At 39.3% G+C, this 7,663-nt stretch overlaps 1 pseudogene; it reads right to left on the bottom strand.

Annotated features, from left to right (window-relative positions):
• Positions 1-2,635: 2,635 nt before the first annotated feature.
• LOC102824880 lies at positions 2,636-4,097 on the bottom strand (annotated as a pseudogene).
• Between the last annotated feature and the right edge of the window lie 3,566 nt (positions 4,098-7,663).

The raw sequence follows: 7,663 nt of genomic DNA, 5'->3' as shown, positions 1-7,663 counted from the left end.
CATTTGCTTTGTGTATGTTGAGGTGCAATCCATACTGAAGGCTATAATCTTAGATCTTCTTCAGTAAGTGCTTCAAGTCCTCTTCACTTTCAAAAAACAATGTTATACCATCTGCATATCATAGGCAAGTGGGTTACCTGAACAAATTTCATCTTTTCTGTCATTGTGAGTTCTAGTTTCCCATGAGAGATCACAAACGATTTCTTTTCTACCACTGAACTTATTAATTAAAAGAATCACTGATAAAATCCTATAAATATATTCATTATTGCCATTTAAAAATTCATGATTTGCGGTATCAAATTTGCCTGCTACTCACAGTCTAATTTTTACTTGATTAACACTTTGGAAAAGTTTTTTAAAATTATACAATAATCTGCCTAAAACCCATCAATTAGCAAAGTTTAAGCATACTATTGTTATTTGTGGAGTACAAACCCATGGAGACACTGGGAGTCTAGCTGGAGGCTCAGGAGGGGGGTTTAATAAACATCTGTCAATGAAACAACCAAGGTACAGAGTACATGCCACTGGCTCCATGGGGGAATTTTACCGCATGTATACATCAACAATAGGACAGAGAAGAAAGGAGAGCCGGATGACAAGGACACCAGGAACCCAACACACCTCCCCCCAGAATAAATATTTACTTTATTAACTATACAGCTGATAATGAAGTTTGTAGCAGGAAAGTAACAAATCATCCTTAAATAATTGGAAGAAAATAAGCTATGCATCAATCCAAGAAGTCTTGGTGTAGTGCTGTATGATAAGCACTGGACCACCTGGCCAGTTTGACTGCAAGGTCAATGGTTCAAACTTACCACCCAGCTGCTCCTCAGAAACTCTATACAGGGTCACTATGAGTCAGAACCAACTCCATGGCACTTAACAACAGCAAAACAACCCTACTGCTTTTAGTTCAATGTAATAAAAATAAGCACTTGTTGTTGTGTGCTGTCGAGTCGGTTCCAACCCACAGCGACCCTGTATAGCGTTTCCAAGGAGCTGCTGGTAAGCTTGAACCGCCAACATTGCAGTTCAAACGGCTTTGCTGTCTGACGCATTAACCCACAGCGCCACACCAGGACGCCGCAGTAATTACTTAGCAGTGAACAAACCTCTATACTTCTAAACGCTTTCTGAAACTATTTTTCTGAGCAGGAAGGTATCACCAACACACTTGAGCAGTGAACAGCTACTGGCAGTGTGAGGCTGGGGAAAGAGCTTGAGTGCTGAGGACAGTGATAGCTTGAGTAGCTTCCACAGGCAAGGCAGACAACATAAACACCTTTCTCCCTTCTGGGTTTAATCCAATTAAGAAAGCTAAAGCTTGTTTTCATCGTTCCCAGATGATAAGGAGTTACTGACACTCAACTTGATCCAAGGCAGATTTGGCCCAGCTTTTGGCTGGGTTCCTTATCTCGTATTGTTGGTACAACATTATTGGAAGAGACCTCAACTATATTGCAAGTAGGACATGTAACAAGTTCCAGACTGAGATGGGATACTGCTATTCATGGTATATGAAAAGCTATAAAATGTTTCCCTAGAATCAATTCCATATAAGGTATGAACTCCTTTGAGAATCTCTTTTTACATTGCATTCTTTTTTTTTTTGGAAGACTGAGCACTTTATTACTTACACAGATGAAGAACGGGAGAGTTGTGGCAGGAAGGCGACTGGGACTCAGTCGGCGATGATGAGTTCGTCCACGCCCAGAATGGTGATGGGGATATTTCGGGCCCTGAGCTCCTTCATGGCAATGAGCTGAGGAGTCTGTCTCCCCCTCCAGCTCCACCATCATGGGGGCACACAGCGCGATCTAGAGGGCTCTGGCGCCCAACACGCGCGCTTGCTCATACTTGGTCATGTACCGCGTGCTGATGAGCTTCCGGTTGGCCTGCGGTCCCTCCCTTGACGGAAGAATCTCGACGTTCTACTGACCCTCCTCCTCGGCATTCTCCAGGTCATCTAGTCCTTTCTGCTCTTCCACATCATCACAGTCATCACCATCAAAATTGTCCTCGTTGTCTGGCATACTGCCCACGTAGCAGAGACCCAGTTTTATGCCCCACAACCACGAGGAGACCCCCCCAAAGAGCGCGCCTTCACCACGCGCAGCGCCAAGCAGACCTTACATTGTAGTCTTTTTTTCTTTTCTTTTTTTCACTAAAATTTGTTTTAATGTGTCTCAAAATTCTGTGACAAATTTTTAGACAAGTTGTTTCCATTTAAAAAGTACTAATTTTAAAAACTAGTAACTTAAAACTGCCACACACCAAAAAAATAAACAAAGGGTCCACATAACATTCCTTTCCTTCTGAAGGTTTTATGATGCATTTTTATCATTAACTAGTCTTTTACTATTAAACATAAATGGCCAATTGAAACAAACAGTTCTGAGACCGTTCTTCCACCACTGATTAACTGGAATTGTTGTTATGTTGTAGTATGGAGTCGATTCCGACTCCTAGCGACCCTGCACAAGGTTTCTGGGGCTGTAAATCTTTACCGGAGCATAACGCCTCGTCTTTCTCCCGTGGAAAAACCTTAAAGTTAGCAGCCCGATTCGTAACCACTACGCTACCAGAGCTCCTTTAAGACGAGAGTGGCAGGTGTTAAAGGTCATATTCATTTAGCCTTCTGAGCTTTCTAAGCAGACTTGGTGACTTCGCCAGCTCCAGCTGCCTTTTTGTTCACTGCCTTGATGACACCCACAGCAACAGTCTGTCTCATGTCAATAACAGCAAAACGACCCAGAGAAGGGTAAGTCTGAGACACTCTCAACACAAATAGGCTTTCCGGGAACCATGTCAACAAATGGCAGCATCACCAGACTGCAAGAATTGTGGGCCATCTTCCAGCTTCTTAGCAGACCTGCGATCAATCTTCTCCTTGCAAGCAATATGAGCTGTGTGACAATCCAGCACAGGTGCATATCCAGCACTAATTTGGCCTGGAGGGTTCAGGATGATCACCTGTGCAGTGAAGCCAGTTGCTTCCATTGGTGGATCATTTTTGCTGTCACCAGCCACATCGCCATGAACATCTTTGACAGAGACGTTCTTTACATTGAAGCCTACACTGTCCCCAGGCAGAGCTTCACTCAAAGCCTCATGGTGCATTTCAACAGATTTTACTTCAGTGGTTGTGTTCACCGGAGCAAAGGTGACCACCATGCCTGGTTTGAGAACACCAGTCTCCACCGTGCCCACAGGGACAGTGCCAATACCGCCAATTTTGTAGACATCCTGGAGAGGCAGACACAGGGGCTGGTCAGTCCGATAAGTTGGTGGCAAGATGCAATCCAGAGCTTCAAGCAATATTGTTCCATTGGCATTGCCATGCTTACGGGTGACTTTCCATCCCTTGAACCAAGGCATGTTAGCACTTGGCTCCAGCATATTATCACCATTCCAACCAGAAATTGGCACAAATGCTACTGTGTTAGGGTTGTAGCCAATTTTCTTAATGTAGGTGCTGACTTCCTTAACGATTTCCTCATTATCTCTTTCTCCCGTAAAGATTTACAGCCTCAGAAACCCTGTACAGGTTCACTATGAGTCAGAACTGACTCCATGGCACATAACCACCACCACCACCACCACCACCACCACCACCTTCTGGCTGTAGGGTGACTCAGTGGAATCCATTTTATTAACACCAACAATTAGCTGTTTCACACCCAGTCTGTAAGCAAGAAGGGCATGCTCACGGGACTGCCCATTCTTAGAGATACCAGCTTCAAATTCTCCAACACCAGCAGTAACAATCAGGACAGCACAGTCAGCCTGTGAGGTTCCTGTCATCAGGTTTTTTATAAAGTCTCTGTGTCCTGAGGCATCAATGATGGTCACATAGTACTTGCTGGTCTCAAATGTCCAATGGTGATGCTTTGCTCACATTCAGCTTTCAGCTGATCTGAGACTGAGGCATACTTGAAGGAGCCCTTCCCCATCTCAGCAGCTTCCTTCTCAAAATTTTCGATGGTTCTTTTGTCGATTCCACCACATTTGTAGATCAGGTGACCAGTAGTGATTGACTTGCCGGAGTAGACGTGTCCAATAATGATGATGTTGATATGGGATCTTTTTCCTTTTCCATGTTGGCTTAGGTTTTGCGATGGTTTTCACCAACACCTGTATTCTGGTGGCAAACCCATTGCAAAAAAAGCACATTGCATTCTTATCTGCAGAAGTTAGTTTACAAGCTGATTTTTTTTTTTTTCCTCCTTTAATTGGTTTTCAATCTTGGCAATTCTAGCTATCCATGGGAAGTCGGAAGTATAGTTAGTACTGAATGACTAGGATAAAAGAGGAGTTTGTTTTCTTTTTATAACATGTTTTTCTAAATAAAATTTTAAAATAAATTTGATTAAGCTATATTATTATCAAAGAACTCTCAATATTCAAAATAAGATATTCTAAATGATACAAAAGAAAGTTACAATAAACTATTTGAAGCAAAATTAAAGTTAAAAATATGAATGACATATTACAAGGAACATTCCAGTTTAGACTGATTGTACATAGGAGGGTTTCAAAAGTTCATGGAAATTTTCCATTATCTTTAAATTCCATTTTTTCACAAATGTCTTGAAGTCCCCTCATATATCCTTTGTTAAGATCTTCATAATTTATATATATTTGCCTGGAAACTAAAGAAATGTAAAAGGAATAATTTTTAGAAGAAATGATCTATGAAAGATCTGTATATGAACAAAGTATATATAACCAGATATATAGTCAAATTTTATTTTTTTTCTAGTGCCTTACAAGCAACTTTGTCTATTTCCTCTTGTCTGCTAATACATTATAGTTAAATTAAAAGTCAGTGACATCTAACAGCTCAAAAGGAAAATTAAAACAAATTTTGGGGTCTTAGTATGTGGCGCTGTGGGTTAACGCGTCAGACTGCAAAGCCATTTGAACTGCAAGGTTGGTGGTTCAAGATCACCAGTGTTTCCTTGGAAACCTTATACAGGGTCACTATGGGTCGGAACCAACTTGACAGCACTTAACAAGAACAACAAGGAAGAAAATAGGAAAAATTGTAGCAGCAATTAGCCATCTCCATATTCGCACATGTGACACAGGCAGCTTGTTAGAAGGGAATACTGTTATTTTCAAGATGGTTGTGACTTATACAAATGGTGTCAGTTAAATTTCTTAGCGACCATAGGGTTTCTGGAAAGTTGGGTTTGGACCACTGACCTTGTGGTTAGCAGCCCAGTACTTATCCTACAGCACTATACCTAGAGGATACATTCTGGTTTCTTTTGGGATATGTTGTCAAGGTTGTATGGATCTCACGTTATGATGGTTAATATATGTGCCAACTTAGCTAGGTTATGGTTCTCAGTGGTCTGCAGATGCTACATAATCACCTTATTTTTGTGATTTTATGTGAGCAGCCAGTCAGCTAGAAGGGACTTTTCCTTGGGAACACAGCCGGCCTCCAGTATATATATGGATGTTCTGACAAAGTTTCCTCTCTTAACTCTGCACTCTTCTCATGGTCTGAGCTTTAATTCTTGGGAAGTAGCCTGCAGAAATCTCTGGCCCACTGCCTGCCCTGCAAATTTTAGGTTTGTCAGCCCCTGTAACCATATGATCACACAGTAGTCTTCAGCCTATTGAGTGACCCACAGATTTTGGGGTCACCAACATCCACAAGTGTGTGAACTATTTCCTAACAATTGTACAAGCCATATCCTTGAAGTAAATTTCTCTTTTGATATATTTATATACACATCACTGGTTTTGCATCTCTAGAGAATCCAGAGTAAAACACAAATTACTCTTTGAGAAGAAAGCTGTGCCCTGATGACATTCTAAGGTGTTGAATCCAACTCCTGTCCTCGAAAAATATTTACTTAATCTACAGGTGAAAAGAAAACAATAAAACAAGAGAAACTAACACACACAAAATACTTAAGCAATAAATAAAAAACAAAAGTCAAGGTAGTATATATAAACCCAACTTGTTTCAGCAGAGCTTCCAGTCTATGACAAACTAAGAAGAAAGGCCTGGTGATCTACTTCCGAAAATAAGTCAACATTGACCATTGGAATGAGGAGGACCAGGCAGGATTTCATTCCACTGGGTATAACATCACCATGAGTAGGTGTCAACTCAATGACTGTTAACAAAACACTTCACTTAATAAGCAGATATCAAATATATGTTGCCTACAAAAGATCAATCTTAGATCTAAGGACAAAGATAAGTTGAATGTAAAAAGATAATAAAAATATGCTATGAAGACAAGTATAAAAAAAACTGACATGAAGCATCACCCTGATACCAAAGCCAAAAAGACATCAGAAAAACTAAATTACAGATTAAGATCCCTCAGGAATAGAGACTCAGAAATTCTCAACAAAATTTTAGTGAACATAATTCAACAGCATATTAAGAAAATCATATATCATGATGAAGTAGAACGCATGCTAGCAATATAAGGAGAGTTGAACATTACAAGATCAATGCAATTCACTACACAAATAAAACAAAGGAAAAGAATCACATGATCATATCAATTTATTCAGGAAACATGTTGGACAAAATCAAACACCCTTTTCTGATAAAAACTCTCAGCAAACTAGCACTGGAAAGGAAATGTCTCAACATAACTGAGAGTTATGTACAAAACCAACAGCCAACATTATTATCAATGGAGAAAGACTGAGAGACTTTCCTTTGAAGATGGGAATGAGACAAGGATGCTCATTATCACCACTCTTGCTCAATAATGAACTGAAAGTCCTAGCCATAATAATAAGGCAAGAAGGGGAAATACACAGTATTCATATTGGAAAGGAAGAAGTAAAACTATCTCTATTCACAGAGGACATAATCCTATCCATAAAAAACTCCAGACTTTCACAGAAAAGGTACTAAATTTTATAGAAAATTTCATCAAAGTGGCAGGGTACAAGATCAAAATACAATTATCAGTTGGAGTACTTTATATAAGGACAATTCCAAAAAATAAAATGTTTTAAACGATACCATTCAGAATAGCCCCCAATAGTTAAAATAACTAGTAATAAGTATAACTAAGGATGTAAAAGATATATACAATGAAAACTACTGTAAAAGACTAAAGAGACTTACATAAAGGATAGGATATTTCAGGCTCATGGACTGGATAGTTAGCATTGTGAAAAGGCCAATATTACCCAAAGGTGATCTGTAGATCCAGATTACCAATTACCCAATCCAGATCTAAATTGCAACAATAAATTTACTGAAATGGAAAATTATTATTCTTATTTTAACAGGACAGTTACAGGAAACTGTAGAAATAAATATTTCTTGTACCACGTCTTACAGAAAGTGGAAAAAGAAATCAAGACACGTTTAATAAATAAAGAAAAGCACACATTTTCTACAGTAGCTTTGACTGTTTAAAATGCAATCGAAGCATGCCTGTCTTAAAGTAGTTAATCTAACTGCTGTATCTTGGTGCTTAAAGTCTGGCTACTCTAAGAGTTTGTATAATCAACTCTTGCTACAAAAAATACCAAAGAATGATTTGGCTGTTCTTGCTTTCCTGGGCCTGAGAAGCAAGTAACAACTCAATTCTTTATACATGTAGTAAAAATTAAATACTAAACTGAACATTTATAAATGTCTTTTTTTTTTTTTTTTTTT

Source organism: Chrysochloris asiatica, unplaced genomic scaffold (genome assembly GCF_000296735.1).
Source record: "Chrysochloris asiatica unplaced genomic scaffold, ChrAsi1.0 scaffold00003, whole genome shotgun sequence".
Taxonomy (NCBI): Eukaryota; Metazoa; Chordata; class Mammalia; order Afrosoricida; family Chrysochloridae; genus Chrysochloris; species Chrysochloris asiatica.
Note: the sequence above shows the minus strand (reverse complement) of the source record. Positions and strands in the feature narration are given on the sequence as shown.